The following is a 20,439-nucleotide window of genomic DNA, read 5'->3' as shown; positions in this document are numbered from 1 at the left end:
CACTGATGTTCCCCAGGGCAGATCTTGGCTCTGTGAATGTTTGGGATGCTGGCCAGGGCAGGTGAAGATTGTCTTTGTGCCAAACATGGGACCATGATTCAGGCAGTAGCTTGATTGATGAAATAGTCAGGGCTGAGCCTGACATAATTTGTCCATAAATGCAAACAGTGCAATAGTCAGCCAAGCCCTCTGTAACTTGGCCCAGCCTTGCTTTTTTCTCCAAGTGGGTCCTGCTTTGATGACAGGCTCATTCCTGGACTTACCATCTTTCCTCAGAACTTTACATGATGGGATGCCAAGAAGTCTTTGCTGATGTCAACTCTTGAATGTCATCCAAACATTCCAATCAACCTTATGGGCAGCACTGAGTGAGAGATGGCTGTGAGGCCTCTCTTCCTTCTGGCCAGGCTTCCTTCTCTCAGCATTACCACTGCCCCTCTTCTCAGCAAGTTCACTTAGATCTTTATACCACCTCCAAGGGTATCTCCATACACACACCTAAAACATTCTCTCCCACATCAGTCAGTCCTTCCCATCCTCCAGGTCTAGTTCAAGCCCTATGTCCATCTTCAGTCCTTCCTTGACTGCTGCAGCCTTGTTCTGTGAACTCATACAGCATTCAGTGTCATTTTACGTGCTTCTGTGATTGTGAATTATCTGCCATTGTTTTACGTTCATGAGTCTTACCTCCTCATCTGGAATGTAAGTTTCTTGGAGTTTGTGTTTCTATAGCACTTAGATTCATGCTGAATGGAGTTCACTAGGCACTTCCAGGTATAGCTGCTAGGTTGCATCCTTGTCCCACTTGCTGAGATAGGACACTTATGTTTGCCGCTTACTGGGGCCTCAGCTCGTACTAAGCCAGGATACTAAGATGGAGTGCCCTGGTAAAATGAAGAAAAGGGACAGACTCTTTTAATCTAACACACCTGAGTCTTGCTAGAAAAAGCAGCCAGCTTTAGCATGTGTTGTTACCGGTCCAGTGTAACTAACAATCTCCCACCCGTAAAACTTAGTGACTTAAAACAACATTTTAAGTCAACCATTTATTAGCTCATGAATCTGCCTTCTGGGATGGGCTCAGGTGGGTGATTTTGCTGCACATTATTGCCTGGTGCAGTCCGATGGGAGCCCATCTTGGGAGGGAAAAGATGGCCTCTCTCATGTGGGAAGCAGGGTGTATTGGCCATCAGCAGGAGTCTCTCCGCTCTCCATGGAACCCCTTCTTTTTTTTGTAGGCCAGACTGCTTCTTAACATCATGGCAGCTGGGTTCCAAGAGGCCTTTATTGCCAAGGCATAGGAGTTATTCAATGTCAGTTCTGCATTGTGTTGGCTAAACAAGTCACAGGACCTAGCAGGACTCAGCAGAAGGATGTGGACCCCATCTCTTGATGTGGATGGGAGGGACTGTTGTGGCAGTTTTAGAAGCAAACCACCTCATCAAGAAAGGCATGTCTTTTAGAAATGTCACTGTGAAATAGTCCAAGAGGGCCCATTTTCCTGTATGTGACACTCTACCTCCACCATCCCCCCAGCTCATCAGACCAGCTCATCTCCTCCAGTGCCATGGCCTTAACACAGGTGGAACTAATGGACAACCTGAGCCAGAAGCTCATGGTTTGGGCTGGAATTGGTGGAAAGATGGTGGGTCCATGAGGACAAGAGGAATAAGGGAGGAGATGAGAGGGAGGCTGCCCACTGAGGGTGGTGTGGACAGAGGTGACTGCAGAGGAAAAGTGAGGAGCTATTGGGTTTTATCCTGTGGTTTCTGTATTTGGCTAGAATAATTTTTTCAAAGTTTACCTTTTTGCTTTCTATCTACTAGGGATACAGGTTAAACAAGTGTCTTGATGGATTTTACGAATTTCACGCTAACATGAAAAAAAAATAAAACTAGACCAACAACCATTCACAAGGATAAACTTAAAATGGATAAAAGACTTAAATGTAAGTTGTGAAACCATAAAAATCTTAGAAGAAACCATATTCAGCAAAATCTCAGACATCTCACATAACAGAATTTTCACCGATACATAGCCTAGGGCAAGAGAAACAAAGGAAAAAATAAATGAGACTATACCAAACTAAAAAGCTTCTTCACCGCAAAAGAAACCAGCATCAAAATGAAAAGGGAACCCACTGTATGGGAAAACATATTTGCCAATGATACTTCTGAGAAGGGATTAATTTCCAAAATATATAAAATACTCAATACAACTCAACAAAAGGAAGATAAGCAGTCCAATTAAAAACAGGCAGAGGACCTGAATAGATGCTTCTCCAAAGAGGACACACAAATGGCCAAGAGATATGAAAAAATACTCAACATCACTAATCATCAGAGAAATGCAAATTAAAATGACTATGAAGTATTACCTCACACCTGCCAGAAGGGTTACCATCAACAAATCAAAAACAACTGCTGGCAAAGATGAGGATAAAAGGGAACCCTAGTACACTACTGGTGGGAATGTTGACTGGTGCAATTACTGTGCAAAACAGTGTGGAGTTTCCTCAAAAAATTAAAAATTGAACTGCTGTTTGACCCAGTGATCCCACTTCTAAGAATATATCCTAAGAATCTCCAAACACCAATCAGAAAGCATATGTGCACTCCTATGTTCATAGCAGTGCTATTTACAATAGCTAAGATCTGGAAACAACCCAAGTGCCCATCAGTATATGAGTGGATAAAAAAAGCTGTGGTAGCTTTACCCAATGGAATACTATATAGCTATAAAAAAAGAAGGATCTTTTACCCTTTGAGACAGCATGGAGGGACCTAGAGAGTATTATGCTAAGTGAAATAAGCCAGTCACAGACTAAGACAAGTATCACATGATCTCACTTACATGTAGAATCTAATGAACAAAATACACTGACAAACAGAATAGATCCAGAGACATAGAAGCAGGGAACAGACTGCCGAAACTCAGAGGGAAGGGAGAAGGGGTAGCGGGAAGAGATAAACCAAATAACTTATTTGCATATATGCATAACCAATGGACACAAACAACAGTGAGATAACAGTGTGGAGAAGGTGGGGGGTGGAAGGGAGGGGGTCTTGTTGCACAGGAGTGGGGAGGAGGGTGTCAGTGGGGGAAAAAAGGGGAGGACATCTGTAATACTTTTAACAATAAAGATTAAAAAAGAAATATAGAAAATCCAAAGAGCTTTGTTTAAATGGTTACCTGAGACTTTTCAAGAGGGGAGAAAAAACAAACAAACACACTGGGCTTCCAGTAAAGATGGTGACGTAGGTAACTCTAAACCTCCTACAATCACATCAAAATCACAACTAAACTACAGAACAGCTATCATTCAGAAGCACCTGAAATCTAGCTGAACAGAAGTCCTATAACTAAGGATATAAAAGAGAAGCCACATATAATTTTGTGTCTCATGTCCTTTTTTATATAGAATATAACAAAGCGACAGAAATTTATATTATTGGCAACCTCATTTTTAGCAATTTATTTACGGTAAGATGTACTACTTTTCTTAACATTTAATTTGCTTATTTTGTTGTATGTCATTGCTTTTGATTTGCTTTGTGAAAGGAGATAAATGTTTTAGTGATTGTTAAAGTATTTTACTGAAGACCATTTTGCTGCATTACTTCAATACCAGAGTAAGTAGTGGTAGATTGGTGACATAGTGTTAAAGCTGCAGACACTTAGAATAGTGTGATGCGTGAAACTTAAATGTAAATGAAATTATTCTTTTAAGGACTTTTATTTAAATGTGTGTTTTTCTGTAGGGAAGAATAAAATAATAGTAATTAAGGAATATTCAGTACTATATTAAATACATTTTCTTCCTGTTCTGCAGTAAATTCACTTCACCCTTATTTCAGAAGTTTAGAGATAAATGAATTCTCTTCATGACCCTGAGCCTTTACCTAGTTTTCAGCAAGAATCTTTTAGTTTACTAATCACTGTATACATCTTTGATACAGTCTCTTTTTCAAATGAACATGCCAGGAATGCATACATTTACTCCTTCATCAACAAGGGAGCAATATGTTGTATTAGAAAACACGGGCATTGGAATCGGAGAGCTGAACTGCAGTTTGGCCTCCTAATTCTGTTATTTTCTCAGGCAGATTTTTTAGTCTCTCTGAGCCTAGGTACCCCATTTACAAAAGGGGCATTATATATATATATTTTTTTTTATTAATTAATTTTTGTTACAGATGTTTCTCCCCCCCACTGATTCCCCCCTTCGCCTCTCTCTCTGCCCTGTCCCCAGCTTTGTTGTCCATGTCCATTGTTCATGCACACATACATATAAGTTCTGTGGTTTCTCTCTCCCCCACAACCCCTCTTCTGGGGATTGTCAGTCTATACCCCACTTCCACGTCTCTGGGACTTCCCCATTCCTCAGACTGCTATGTTCATTATATTCCACAAATAAGTGAGATCATATAAAACTTGTCTTTCTCTGTTTGGCCTGTTTCACTTAGGATGATACTTTCCAGGTCCCTCCATGTAGTCTCAAAGGAAAAGAGATCTTTCGTTCTTACAGCTGCATAGTATTCCATTGTGTATATGTACAACTGCTTTTTTATCCATTTGTCTACAGATGGACAATTGGGCTGTTTCCAGATCTTAGCTATTGTAAATAGTGCTGCTACGAACATGGGGGTACATGTATTCTTTCTGATTGGTGTTTCAAGCTTCATAGGGTATATTCCTAGAAGTGGGATCACTGGGTCAAATGGAAGTTCCGTTTTTAATTATTTGAGGTAACACCATATTGTTTTCTGTAGTGGTTGCACCAGTCTGCATTCCCACCAGCAGTGTACTAGAGTCCCCTTTTCTCCACACCCTCGCCAACACTTGTTGTTTGAAGGTTTGTTGATGGCGACCATTCTGACAGGTGTGAGGTGATACCTCATTGTTGTTTTAATTTGCATCTCTCTGATAATTAGTGATGTTGAGCATTTCTTCATATGTCTCTTGGCCATTTATATGTCCTGTTTGGAGAGGTGTTTATTTAGTTCCTCTGCCCATTTTTTGGTTGGGTTTTTGTCTTCCTTTTGTTGAGTTGTATGAGTACTCTCTATATATTGGAAATTAACCCTTTATCTGATATGTCATTGGCAATTATGATCGTCCATACAGTGGGTAGCCTTTCTATTTTATTGATTGTAGCTTTCGCTGTGAAGAAGCTTTTTAGTTTGATGTAGTCCCATGTGTTCATTTTCTCCTTTGTTTGCCTTAGGTGATGTATCAGTAAAAATTCTGCTGCGTATGTTGTCTGAAATTTTGTTGCCTACATCTTCTAGGATTTTTATGGATTCATGAGTGACATTTAAGTCTTTTATCCATTTTGAGTTTATTCTTGTGTATGGTGTAAGTTGATGGTCTAGTTTCATTTTTCTACATGTAGCTGTCCAATTTTCCCAACACCATTTATTAGAGGCTGTCTTTACTCCACACTCAAGTATATGGCAAGGTGGCTCTTGCCACCTTTGTCAAATATTAATTGAGCATATTGCCTTGGGTCCATTTCTGGGTTCTCTGGTCTATATGCCTGTTCTTGTGCCAGTACCAGGCTGTTTTTATTACAGTGGCTTTGTAGAATAACCTGAAATCTGGTAATGTGATCCCTCCTACTTTGTCTTTCTTTTTCAAGATTGCTGTGGCTATTCGAGGTCTTTTTAGGTTCCATATGAACTTTTGAAGTACTTGTTCTAATTCTATGAAGTATGCCATTGGTATTTTGATGGGGATTGCATTGAATCTATAGATTGCTTTGGGTAGTATGTACATTTTAATGATGTTAAATCTTCCAATCCATGAACAGGGTATGTGCTTCCACTTTTATATATTTTCCTCTATTTCTTTTTTCAATGACCTGTAGTTTTCTGCGAATAGGTCCTTTATTTCTTTGGTTCAGTTTATTCCTAGGTATCTTAATTTTTTTTTGCCGCAATAGTAACTGGGATTGTTTTCTTAGTTTCTCTTTCTGTGAGTTGATCATTGGTGTATAAGAATGCCATCGATTTCTTGACGTTAATTTTGTATCCTGCTACTTTTCCAAATTCATTTATTAAGTCTAGTAGATTTTTGATGGAGTCTTTGGGATTTTCTACGTATAGTATCATGTCATCTCCAAATAATGACAATTTCATTTCCTCCTTTCCCATTTGGATCCCTTTTATTTTTTCTTCCTGTCTGATTGCTGTGGCTAAGACTTCCAGTACTATGTTAAATAAGAACAGCAAAAGTGGGCATTCCTGTCTTGTTCCTGTTCTTAAGGGAAATGCTTTTAGTTTTTGCCCATTGAGTATGATGTTGGCTTTAGGTCTTTCATATATGGCCTTTATTATGTCTAGATATGATCCCCCTATTCCCAGATGGCTGAATGTTTTTATCAGAAATGGATGCTGGATTTTGTCGAAGGCTTTTTCGGCATCTATTGATATGATCATGTGGTTTTTATTCTTCATCTTATTTATGTGGTGTATCACGTTTATTGATTTGCGAATATTGTACCAGCCTTGCATCCCTGGGATGAATCCCACTTGGTCATGGTGGATAATATTTTGGTGTATTGCTGGAGCCGATTTGCTAGTATTTTGTTCAGGATTTTGGCATCTATGTTCATCAGGGATATTGGCCTGTAGTTTTCTTTCTTTGTAGTGTCTTTTTCTGGTTTTGGAATTAGAATTATGCTGGCTTTATAAAACGAGTTTGGAAGTCTTCCTTCTTCTTGAATTTTTTGAAATAGTTTGAGGAGAATGGGTGTTAGTTCTTCTTTGAATGTTTGGTAAAACTCCCCCGTGAAGCCATCCGGGCCTGGGCTTTTGTTTGCTGGGAGAGTCTTGATTACCTCTTCAATTTCTTCTGTTGATATTGGTCTGTTGAAGTTTTATATCTCTTCCTGGTCCAGTTTTGGGAGACTATGTGTTTCTAGAAAATTTTCCACTTCGCTAGGTTGTCGAATTTGTTGCCATATAATTTGTTCATAGTAGTTGTTAACAATCTTTTGTATTTCTGTGGTGCCAGTTGTTACTTCTCCTCTTTCATTTCTGATTTTGTGTATTTGGGTTCTCTCTCTTTGTTTCTTGGTGAGTCTAGCTAAAGGCCCATCAATCTTCTTTATCTTTTTGAAAAACCAGCTCTTTGTTTCATTGATCCTTTAAATTGTTGTTTTTTTTTGTTTTTTTTTCTGGACTCTATGTCATTTATTTCTGCTCTGACCTTTATTTCCTTTCTTCTACTTTCTCTGGGGTTTTCTTTTTGTCTGCTCTCTGGTTCTTTAAGTTATGAGATTAGGTAGTCTATTACAGATTTGTCTTGTTTTTTGAGGTAGGCCTGTAGTGCTATGAACTTCCCTCTCAGAACTGCTTTCCCTGAATTCCATAGGTTTTGTGATGTTATGTCTTCATTATCACTGGTTTCCAGGAAGTTTTTAATTTCTTTCTTCATCTTCTCGGTACTCCATTCATTGTTTAATAACATGCTATTTAGCTTCCATGTGTTCAAATGTCTTTGTATGTTCTTCTTGCAATTGATTTCTAGTTTCATGCCATTGTGAATTGAGAAGATGCTTGATATGATTTCAGTCATCTTGAACTTGTAGAGACTTAGTTTGTGCCCTAACATGTGGTCTATCTTTGAGAATGTCCCATGTGCACTTGAGAGGAATGTGAATTATGCGGTTTGGGGGTGTATTTCTCTGTAGATATATATTAAATCCATTTAGTGTAGTGCTTCATTTAGAGTCTCTGTTTCCTTGCTAATTTTTTGTCTAGAGGATCTATCCAGTGATGTCAGCGGGGTGTTGAAGTCCCCTGCTATGATTGTATTGCTGTTGCTTTCTCCTTTGTAGTCCTCCAGAAGATTTTTAATATATGTGGATGTTTCTATATTGGGTGCATATATGTTTATTAAGGTTATATTTTCCTGTTGCATAGATGCTTTCAATATTATGTAGTGGCCTTCTTTGTCTCTAGTTATGGCCTTCATTTTGAAATCTATTTTATCAGATATGAGTATTGCTACCCCAGCTTTTTTTTTCTTTCCATTTGCTTGGAAGATTTTTTTCCATCCCTTCGCTTTCAACCTTTGTGAGTCTTTTGTTGTGAGGCGAGTCTCTTGTAAACAACATATAGATGAGTCATGCTTTCTTATCCAATCAGCTACTCTGTGTCTCTTTATGGGAGCATTCATTCCATTTACATTTCAGGTGATCATTGATATGTACTTATTTATTGCCATTTTTGTTTAGTGTGGTTCTATTGTTCTTCCCATTTCTACTGCTAATTACAGCAGTCCTTTTAACATTTCTTGCAGTGCTGGTTTTGTGCTAATGTATTCCCTTAGCCTTTTTTGTGTCTGAGAAGCTCTGTATTTGACCTTCTATTTTGAATGATAGCCTTGCTGCGTAGAGTAGTCTTGGATTCAGATCCTTGTTTTTCATGACCTTGATTACCTCATGCCATTCCCTTCTGGCCTGTAATGTTTCTGTTGCGAAGTCAGCTGAGAGCCTTATGGGGTTTCCTTTGTAGGTAACCTGTTGCTTCTCTCTTGCTGCTTTTAGGATTCTCTCTTTGTCTTTAATTTTTGGCACTTTGATTACTATGTGTCTTGGTGTGGGCTTGTTTGGGTTCTTCTTACTTGGGGCTCTGTGTACTTCTTGAACTTGAATGCCTTCTTTCTTCACCAAATTAGGGAAGTTTTCTGTCACTATTTCTTCAAATATATTCTCTAACCCTTGCTCATTTTCTTCTTCGGGAACTCCTATGGTACGAATGTTATTACGTTTCCAGTTGTCCCACAGTTGTCTTAAGCTGTTTTTCTGTTTTTTTTAATTATTTTTTCCTTTTGGTTTATTTTTTCAACTCTATCTTCTAATTCACTGGTCCAGTCCTCAGCTTCCTCTACTCTGCTATTTAGATTTTCCAATGTGTTTTTTTATTTCTGATATGTCATTCTTCATTTCTTCTTGGTGGTTTTAAATTTCCAGCTGGTTGATTTTCAACATTTCTATGTCTTTACTTATGGTGCTCATATCCTTACACATGCTGTTGAGCTTTCTCAAGATCATGGCTCTGAATTCTAGCTCTGTTAACTTGCTTAACTGGACCTCATTTATCTCATCTTTGGTAGAGGTTTCTTGTTCTGTCATTTGGTTTTTGTTTCCTTCTTTCACCATTTTGGCTGTCACCGTGGGCTTTGGAGCTTGCCAAATTTTCCCTGTGGGTGTTGGTGTTCTGCTGTTTGTGGCTCCCCCTCCTGAGTTTGGATGAGGCAGGGAGGACCCACTTTAAAACCTCTGTCAAGTCTTAACTCTCCTGGTTAGAGTTGCTAGCCCAGGGAATGGTAATTATTCTCTATCTTTTTTTTGCCTGGAGGCTATTAGTAGCGGGGTCACCTGAAGAACCTTTGTTTCTGAGTTGACTAAAAACTTCTGCAGGTGCTCAGTGTAAGAGGATTTCCAGAGGGTGGGGCAGTTGCTGGTTGTTAATGGGCCTCAATTAGCATTTCAATGGCCACCTCCTGTGGCTGACTCTTCGAGAGAGGGTCTGATAACTCCCCAGGGCCCTGGGAAGGAGCAATATGACCACAGTCCTGCGTGGCTGCACTCGGCAAAAGCTCTGAGCACCCTCCAAATCCCGAGTGTCTCCACGCAGTTCCAGTCCAGTCTGTCCTCCCTCTGCCAGAGCCCAAGGTGAGTGGCTGCTGCCAATTTAGCGTCTGTCTGGGTTCTGCACTCTGGAGCTGCCTGGGACTTTTAATCCGATGGCGCTGCTCCCAGTTAAGGGTGGCCGAGGCTGCGGCAGCTCCCCGCCGAGGGTGTAGCACCCAGCCAAGGTCGCAGGACCCAGCCGAAGGAGCAGCTTCCAGCTGAGGCCGCTGGTCCCAGCCTAGGCCACAGGAGGTCCCAGCCGAGGCCTCAGGTCTGAGCCGAGGCCGCAGCAGATCCCATCCCAGGCCACTGTGGACCATGGGCTCCCTGCCCCCTTTCACCTCCTTGTAAGCCTACCAGGATTGAGTCAGTGTCCCTGGTTATGTGGTCCTCCAAGCTGTCTTTTGGTTGCCCCTTCATGACGATTTGTCTTTGTTTTCGTTGTAATTCCAGTTTGGTCCTGGGAGATGGTTTGTGTAGCTTCCATTCACTCCGCCGCCATTTTTTCTCTCTCTCTTGGGGCATTATATTTTTAAAAGATATGTTTAAAAATTTTTTTCTCCCTTTATTGATTTTAGAGAGAAAGGAAAGGAGAGGGAGAGAGAGAAGCATCGATAAGAGGGTACATCAATTGGCTGCCTCCTGCATGCCCCCCACATGTGCCCTGACTGGGAATCAAACCGGCGACCTCTTAGTGCATGGTTCAATGCTCAACCACTGAGTCACACCAGCCAGGCAAGGGGCATTATACTTTTGATAAGATTTTATAACTAGTTAAATAAGGTAATATATGTAAAACACCTTAATCATCATAGACACTTAATGAATGAATGTAACTTCCTTGTTGACACTGATGCAGTGGTTTTCATAGTGTGGGCCTCAGACCAGCAGCATCAGCATCACTTGGGAACTTGTTAGAAATGGACATTCTCAGACCCCACCCCAGACCTACTGAATCAGAAACTGCTGGGGATTGTGCCCAGTTATCTGTGTTTAAACAGCCCTTCAGGGAATTCTAATATATACTAAAGTTTGAGAACCACTTCTCAAGAGAGAATTCTTTGAGAATGATTGTCTACTATACAAAATCTAAGGATTTAAGACAGACTATTTTTGACTTGTAGACAAGAGAGTCCTGTACAGTATTTATTTTTTTGCTTATTTGGTAGTCAAACATATGAGACTGTGCTTTGAAAACACTGAAATACTTGATTAACATTTATTTACATAAATCCAAAATTGTACCTCTGAAGATATATAGAATTGAACTATGTTATTTATGCATTTTTGTCTGACTTTCTTAGTAATTCTATTAATTAATTAATTAATTTTAATTCTCACCTGAGGATATTTTTCCATTTATCTTCAGATAGAGTGAGGGAGGGAGGAAGAGTGAGAGAGAGAGAGAGAGAGAAACATCGATGTGAGAGAAACACATACACTGGCTGATTCCCACACGACCCCAACCAGGGCAGGGGATGAACCCAACCATGGTACATGCCCTTGACCAGAATGGAACCTCGGACTCTTTGGCCCACAGGCCGATGCTCTAACTGCTGAGCCAAGCCGAAGAGGGCGGTTTTGGTCATTTTAATTCATAGAGAACATGCTTACTTAGGAAAGTAAAATAAAGTTACTACTGTTAGCTGTCTTTATAATATTATCTGCCTCTTAGTTATTTTTTAAAGCATGGCTTTTAAATCATATTCTTTTCTTAAGACTGTCTTTTCTGTCTCTAATCATGCAGAAGAGGCACAGTACCAAAAATGTTATATGAGTTATGCTACTGGCAACAGTTGGATGAAATCTAGATATGTTTTTAAACTGTAAGTATCCAGGAAAATTACCTCCTCAAAACCTTAACTTAAGTCTAAACTTGAGAAAAACATTAGATCCATTCCAGAGGCATCCTACAGAGTACTTGAATAGTATTCTCCCAAACTACCAAGGTCATCAAAAACAAGGAAAAATCAGAGAAACTGTCACTCCCAAGGAGGAGATTAAGAGGATATGACAAGTAAAGGTAATATGGGATCCAGGAACAGGAAAATGATATTAAATAAAAACTAAGGAAAACAACTATGAAGTGTCACCTCACACCTGCCAAAATGGCTGTCATCAACAAATCATCACCCAAGTGCTGGCGAGGGTGTGTAGAAAGGGGACTCTAGTACACTACTGGTGTGAATACAGACTGATGCAGCCACTAAGGAAAACACTATGGTGTTTCCTCATAAAATTAAAAATTGAACTGCTGTTTGATCCAGTGATCCCACTTCTAGGAATATACCTTAAGAAATAAGCCGATCAGAGAAAGACAAATATCACATGATCTCACTTATTTGTGGAATACAATGAACAAAAGCTGAGGAACAAAATAGACTCAGAGACATGGAAGTGGGGTGCAGACTGACAAAACTCGAAAGAGGTGGATGTGGGGGGAGGGATGAGATAAACCAAAGAACTTATATGCATGTATGCATAAACAAGGACATAGACAAAAATGCTGGTGGCAGGAGTTGGGATTGGCAGGAGGGTATCAGTGGGGGAAAAAGGAGAAACATCCGTAACAAAAATAAATAAATATTATTTTAAAAAACTAAGGAAATTTTAATAAACTATAGATTTTAGTTAATAAAAATATATCAATATTTATTTATTAATTGTAGCAAATGTACCACACTAATGTAAGTTGTTAATAACAGGAGAGACTGGGAGAGGGTACATGGGAACTCCGTACTACCTCCTTAATTTTTCTGTAACTAAACTGATCTAAAAAATAAAGTCTATTTGAAAAATTACATTGAGCTAAGAGAAATGAAAAAATGATGCCAATAGAATATTAGTACAGTTTATATGCATAGCTTAAATATTTAATGACTAAATGTAGACATAGATAGGACATAAAACATTCTTGTATTTTAACACACAAAGACCTGCATTTGTTCCTGGCTGAAGAGAACACTGTCCACTGTCTTGATTCTGTATATTGCAAAAATCCATTTATTCACACTAGTGCACTTATTCATACTCAGACTGAAAATAATGTATCCATGTTATTATTTAAGTGATTTAAACATTGCAAAGGATTTGTATTATTAGATATGTTAAACAGTGAGACTTTTATAAATAATTAGTTTATATATTAAAAACCAGAAAAAGAAAAAAGAAGCCACATAGAGACTGGTAGGAGGGGCAGAGATGCAGAACAGGCTGGTCCCACACCCATGTATAGTGCTTAAAAATTGGGAGGGATATCTGGGCTGTGGAGGTCCCACCTGAGGAGTGAGAGGGTCCCAGCTTCACACCAGGTTCTCTATCCTAGGCTCCAGTGCCAGAAAAGAATTCACCATAACTTTTGGCTGTAAAAACCAGGGGAGATTGTGGCTAAGTCAGAGGGCTGCTGCAGTCACAGGCATTTCTCCTAGAGGGCCCTCACATAGACTTACTCAGATTCACTGGCTCTGAGCTCCAGCGCTAGGGCAGCAGCTCAAAAGGCACCAGGGACATACAGGGAGGAACTGAATTGTTTGGCATCAGGGTGAGAGCTAGAGGGGCAGCTTTATCCCAGACAGAAGTACTGGCAGAGGTCATTGTTCCTTCTCTGAGCCCTACGCCCACAGAATCAGCAGGCGGGCACCATGCATGAGTCTCCATCCACTTGGCTTACACCATTATCCTTGTCCTGATGATTCCCTGAGACTCCACCCCACCCAAATTGCCCACCTACCCAAGCCCAGTAACTTTTCTATACAAATAGCCTGTCTGGCCTATGCTGCCAACTATACTACAATCTCTTAAACAAGCAGCATCTGGCCTCTCTGTGCCCCATACCTCTTGCTAACTTGTCCCAGGCTTGGCACTAGTGGCACCAACCTTGGTTTGCAGCTTGGCCTCTCCTGGGCACCTTCAAGCCCAGCACAAGTAGCAGGCATCTGCAGATCACCCTGTAGCTCATGCTGGGGGGCCCTGGGCAGGGCACAAGCAGCATCTGACCTTGGCCAGCACCTCCCAGGAGACCCAGAGCCAGTGCACCCAGTGGACAGCTTTAGACTCAATCTCCACAAGTGACACATTCAACACACAAAGAGTGGACTTACTGGCTATCTGAGCCCCACTAAAGAGAGTTCTGCTCCATGGGGTCAGCTCCTGCACAGCAAATCCTCCATTGTGGTCTCAGCCAGTCCTCACAGCCTATTGACCTGGGGATAGATCCCTCCATTGACATGCCAACAGCAGTCAAAGCTCAACTACAACAGGAAGATGCACACAGCCCACATAGGGGGCCCACTTAGAGCACCCAGCTCAGTGAGTGGTGAGGCTACACCACTGGGCCCTACAGAATACCTACTACCTGAGGCCACTCTACCAAGATCTGGAGACCTAGTAGCTCTACATAGAAACAAACACAGGGAGGCAGCCAAAATGTGGAGACAAAGGAACATATCCCAAATGAAAGAACAGAACAAAACTCTAGAAAAGAACTAAACAAAATGGAGATCAGCAATCTACCAGATGCAGAGTTCAAAACAGTGGTTATAAGAATCATTAATGAACTTAGGGAAAGAGTAGAGAAATTTAATGAGAACTTCAACAAAGGGATGGGAAACATAAAAATGGAGATAGAAAACATTTTAACAGAAACGAATACTACACAAACTGAAATGAAGAATACATTACAGGGAATCAATAGTAGAGCAGATGAAGAAGAGGATCAAATCAGTAAATTGGAAGATAAGGAAGCAGAAAACACCAAATCAGAACAGCAAAAAGAAAAAAGAGGTGAAAAAAATGGCAGCAGAGTGAACGGAAGCTACACAGACCGTCTCCCAGAACCAAACTGGAATTACAACTATTGTTATAACTCAGTGCCATTGACCTAAACTCCCAGAGGCCTTCACGACATCCAAAGGGGTTGTCAGTTTACTCATTTACTGAAGAACATTCTTCACTAACTAGTCCCTAAGTAATCGCTAACCCTGGAGTAATAACTAACCCTTGAGTAATCCTGGGTGGCACCAGGGATAATCTATTGAAAACATCTTGACCTTTGAGATGTCTGGGAAACTGAGTAAGAGGGAATTAACTAACTGCTAAATTCCGCTTCTGTAACATGCTTGCTTACATGTAGCAACCCCCTTACAAAATCCTATAAAAAGGAGCCATTTTAGCTCTCCCGGGCCGCAGTTACTCCTGTGTGGGACATACTGCAGGTGTCTGCGGACTTAGCTCAATAAACTCCTTTTGTTAAACCCCATCTTGGCGTCTGAGTTTGGTCGATCTCCTGGGTTACAACACTATAACACAGACAAATTGACGGGAAAAAGCAACAGAAAAGCAGCTTGCGAGGACCATATAACAAGGGACACCGACTTGATCCTGGTAGCTTGCGAAGGCACGAGACGGGGTCTGGGAGCCCACGGTCAGCAGCTCGGCAGCGGCCTTAGCTGGGAGCAGTGCCCTCGGGTTAAAGTCCCAGGCGGCCCCACAGCGCAGAGCTGGGAAGAGGCTAAAACAGCCACAGCCACTCAACTTGGGCTCCAGCAGAGGGAGGGCAGACTGGACTGGAGCTGTGTGGGAACACTTGGGATCTGGAGGGCGCTCAGAGCTTTTGCTGAGTGCAGCCACGCAGGACGGTGGCCACATTGCTCCTTCCCAGGGTTCTGGGGAGAAGCAGCAGCCCCTCCCTCGGAGATCCAACCCCACCCTGTGGGCCATTGAAGTGCTAATTGAGGCTCATTTACAATCAGCATCTGCCCCACCCTCGTGAAATCCCCTGTTTTCTGAGCACCTGAGGGAGATTTTCAATCAACTGACAACCCAAAACTCATCAAGTAACCTAGACTGCTAGCCTCCAGGCAAAAAGCTGGAGGACAACAGTACCTTTCCTGGGCTAGCAACTTTAACCAGGAAAGTAAGATTTGACAGTGGTGTTTAACGTGGGTCCTCCCTCGCTCATCTAAACACAGGAGAGGGAGCCACAAACAGCAGAACACCAACACCAAAGGGAAAACTTGACAGGCTCCAAAGCCCACAGTGATAGCCAACATGGTGAAACACAGAAACAGAAGCCAAATGAAAGAGCAAGAGACCTCCACCGAAGATGAGATCAATGTGGAACAACTAGGCATGTTAACAGAGCTAGAATTCAGAGCCATGATCTTGAGGAAGCTGAACAGCATGAGTAAGGACATAGAGACACTGAAAATAAGCCAACTGGAAATTAAAAACCATCAAGAAGAGATAAAAAATGACATATAAGAAATGAAAAACACATTGGAAGGTTTAAAAAGCAGAGTAGAGGAAGCTGAGGACCGGATCAGTGAATTAGAAGACAGGGTAGAAAAAATCAATCAATCAGAAAAACAAAAGGAAAAAACTATTAAAAAACAGGAAAACAGCTTAAGAGAACTGTGGGACAACTGGAAATGTAATAATATTCGCATCATAGGAGTCCCCGAAGAAGAAGAAAATGAGCAAGGGATAGAGAATATATTCAAAAAAATAGTGACAGAAAACTTCCCTAATTTGGTGCAGGAAGAAGGCATTCAAGTTCAAGAAGCACACAGAGTCCCAAGTAAGAAGAACCCAAACAGACCCACACCAAGACACATAGTAATTAAAATGCCACAAAATACAGACAAAGGGAGAATCCTAAAAGCAGCAAGAGATAAGCAACAGGTTACCTACAAAGGAAACCCCATGAGGCTCTCAGCTGACTTCTCACAAGAAACACTACAGGCCCGAAGGGAATGGCATGAAGTAATCAAAGTCATGAAAAACAAGAATCTGAATCCAAGATTACTCTACCCAGCAAGGCTATCATTCAAAATAGAAGGTCAAATAAAGAGCTTCCCAGACACAAAAAGGCTAAGGGAATACATTAGCACAAAACCAGCACTGCAAGAAATGTTAAAAGGACTGCTGTAATTAGCAGTAGAAATGGGAAGAACAATAGAACCACACTAAACAAAAATGGCAATAAATAAGTACATATCAATAATCACCTTAAATGTAAGTGGATTGAATGCTCCCATAAAAAGACACAGAGTAGCTAATTGGATAAGAAAGCATGGCTCATCAATATGTTGTTTACAAGAGACCCACCTCACAACAAAAGACTCACAAAGGTTGAAAGTGAAGGGATGGAAAAAAATTTTCCAACCAAATGGAAAGCAAAAAAAAGCTAGGGTAGCAATTCTCATATCTGATAAAATAGATTTAAAAATGAAGACCATAACTAGAGACAAAGACGGCCACTACATAATATTGAAAGGATCTATCCAACAGGGAGATATAACCTTGATAAACATATATGCACCCAATACAGAAGCACCAAAATATATTAAAAATCTTCTGGAGGACGTACAAGGAGAAATCGACAACAATACAATCATAGCAGGGGACTTCAACACCCCATTGACAGGACTGGATAGATCCTCTAGGCAAAAAATTAGCAGGGAAACAAAGACTCTAAATGAAGCACTAGACCAAATGGATTTAATAGATATCTACAGAGAATTACACCCCAAAAACTACAAAATACACATTCTTCTCAAGTGCACATGGGACATTCTCAAAGATAGACCACATGATAGGACACAAACTAAATCTCTACAAGTTCAAGAAGATTGAAATCATATCAAGCATCTTCTCAGATCACAATGGCATGAAACTAGAAATCAATTGCAACAAGAACATGAACATGCAAAGAAATTTCAACACATGGAGGCTAAATAGCATGTTATTAAACAATGAATGGGTCACTGAGGAGATCAAGGAAGAAATTAAAAACTTCCTGGAAACCAATGAAAATGAACACACAACAACACAAAATCTAGGGGATGCAGCGAAAGCAGTTCTGAGAGGGAAGTTCATAGCACTACAGGCCTACCTCAAAAAAACAAGAAAAATTTCTAATTGACTGTCTAACCTCACAACTTAAAAAGTTAGAAAGGAAACAAAAAGAAAACCCCAGAGCAAGTAGAAGGAAGGAAATAGTAAAGATCAGAGCAGACATAAATGACATAGAGACCAAAAAACAATTCAAAGGATCAATGAAACAAAGAGCTGGTTTTTCGAAAAGATAAACAAGACTGATGGACCCTTAGCTAGACTCACCAAGAAACAAAGAGATAGAACCCAAATACACAAAATCAGAAATGAAAGAGGAGAAGTAACAACCAACACCACGGAAATACAAAAGATTGTTAATAACTACTATGAACAACTATATGGCAACAAATTTGACAATCTAAGCGAAATGGACAAATTTCTAGAAACACAGTCTCCCAAAACTGGACCGGGAAGAGAGAGAAAACTTGAACAGACCAATAACAACTAAGGAAATTGAAGAGGTAATCAAGACTCTCCCAGCAAACAAAAGCCCAGGCGCAGATGGCTTCACACGCAGATGGCTTCACGGGGGAGTTTTACCGAACATTCAAAAAAGAACTAACACCCATTCTCCTCAAACTATTTAAAAAAATTCAAGAAGAAGGAAGACTTCCAAACACGTTCTATGAGGCTAGCATAATTCTAATTGCAAAACCAGAAAAAGACACTACGAAGAAAGAAAACTACAGGCCAATATCCCTGATGAACATAGACGCCAAAATCCTGAACAAAATATTAGCAAATCGGATCCAGAAATACATCAAAAATATTATTCACCATGACCAAGTGGGATTCATTCCAGGGATGCAAGGCTGGTACAATATTCGCAAATCAATAAATGTGATACACCACATAAATAAGATGAAGAATAAAAACCACATGATCATATCAATACATGCTGAAAAAGCATTTGACAAAATCCAGCATCCATTTCTGATAAAAACGCTCAGCAATGTGGGAATAGAGGGATCATATCTCGACATAATAATGGCCATATATGAAAGACCTACAGCCAACATCATACTCAATGGACAGAAACTAAAAACATTTCCATTAAGAACAGGAACAAGACAGGGATGTCCACTTTCGCCACTCTTATTTAACATTGTACTGGAAGTCTTAGCCACAGCAATCAGACATGAAGAAAAAATAAAAGGGATCCAAATTGGAAAGGAGGAAGTGAAACTGTCATTATTTACAGATGACATGATATTATACGTAGAAAACCCTAAAGACTCCATCAAAAATCTACTAGACTTAATAAATGAATTTGGCAAAGTAGCAGGATACAAAATTAACGTCAAGAAATCGACGGCATTCGTGTACATCAATGATGAACTCAGAGAAAGAGAAAGTGAAAAAACAACCCCATTTACCATCGCACCAAAAAAATTAAGATACCTAGGAATAAACTGAACCAAAGAAGTAAAGGACCTATTTGCAGAAAACTACAGGTCATTGAAAAAAGAAATAGAGGAAGATATAAAAAAGTGGAAGCACATACCCTGTTCATGGATTGGAAGAATTAACATCATTAAAATGTCCATACTACCCAAAGCAATCTATAGATTCAATGCAATCCCCATCAAAATACCAACGACATATTTCATAGAACTAGAACAAATACTTCAAAAGTTCATATGGAACCAAAAAAGACCTCGAATAGCCACAGCAATCTTGAAAAAGAAGGACAAAGTAGGAGGGATCACAATACCAGATATCAGGTTATCCTACAAAGCGCTGTAACCAAAACAGCCTGGTACTGGCACAAAAACAGGAATATAGACCAGTGGAACAGAACTGAAAACCCAGAAATGGACCCAAGGCAATACGCTCAACTAATACTTGACAAAGGTGGCAAGAGCATACAGTGGAGTAAAGACAGCCTCTTTAATATATGGTGTTGGGAAAATTGCACAGCTACATGCAAAAAAATGAAACTAGGCCATCAACTTACACCATACACAAAAATAAACTCAAAATGGATAAAAGACTTAAATGTGACCCGTGAATCCAGAAAAATTCTAGAAGAAACTGTAGGCAACAAAATTTCAGACATCATACAGAGCAGAATTTTCACTGATACATCACCTAAGGCAGCAGAAACAAAGGAGAAAATGAACACATGGGACTACATCAAACTAAAAAGCTTGTGCACAGCAAAAGAAACAATCATCAAAATGGAAAGGCAACCCACTGTATGGGAGAACATCATTGCCAACGATGTATCAGATAAGGGGTTAATTTCCAATATACATAGAGTGCTCATACAACTCCACAAAAGGAAGACAAAGAACCCAATTAAAAAATGGGCAGAGGAGCTGAATAGGCACCTCTCCAAACAGGACATACAAATGGCCAAGAGACATATGAAGAAATGCTCAACATCACTAATCATCAGAGAGATGCAAATTAAAACAACAATGAGGTATCACCTCACACCTGTCAGAATGGCCGCCATCAACAAATCATCAAACAACAGTGTTGGTGAGGGTGTGGAGAAAAGGGGACTCTAGTACACTGCTGGTGGGAATGCAGACTGGTGCAACCACTACAGAAAACAATATAGTGTTACCTCAAAAAATAAAAAATTGAACTTCCATTTGACCCAGTGATCCCACTGCTAGGAATATACCCTAAGAAGCCTGAAACACCAATCAGGAATAATATATGTACCCCCATGTTCATAGCAGCACTATTTACAATAGCTAAATTCTGGAAACAGCCCAAGTGTCCATCAATAGATGAATGGATATAACAGCAGTGGTACATATACACAATGGAGTACTATGCAGCGGTAAGAAAGAAAGATCTCTTATCCTTTGAGACGACATGGAGGGACCTGGAAAGTATTATCTTAAGTGAAATAATCCAAGCAGAAAAAGACAAATACCACATGA

At 40.2% G+C, this 20,439-nt stretch overlaps 1 long non-coding RNA gene across 1 annotated transcript; it reads left to right on the top strand.

Moving 5' to 3' along the window:
• The first annotated feature begins 656 nt into the window (after positions 1 to 656).
• Positions 657 to 14,369, top strand: LOC118616376. Its single transcript, XR_004956549.1, has 5 exons — positions 657 to 1,645; positions 1,827 to 1,948; positions 3,422 to 3,483; positions 11,391 to 11,469; positions 14,326 to 14,369. It is a non-coding gene; the product is annotated as an uncharacterized LOC118616376 (long non-coding RNA).
• The last annotated feature ends 6,070 nt before the right edge of the window (positions 14,370 to 20,439 follow it).

This window comes from Molossus molossus, unplaced genomic scaffold (assembly GCF_014108415.1).
Source record: "Molossus molossus isolate mMolMol1 unplaced genomic scaffold, mMolMol1.p scaffold_m16_p_4, whole genome shotgun sequence".
Taxonomy (NCBI): domain Eukaryota; kingdom Metazoa; phylum Chordata; class Mammalia; order Chiroptera; family Molossidae; genus Molossus; species Molossus molossus.
Note: the sequence above shows the minus strand (reverse complement) of the source record. Positions and strands in the feature narration are given on the sequence as shown.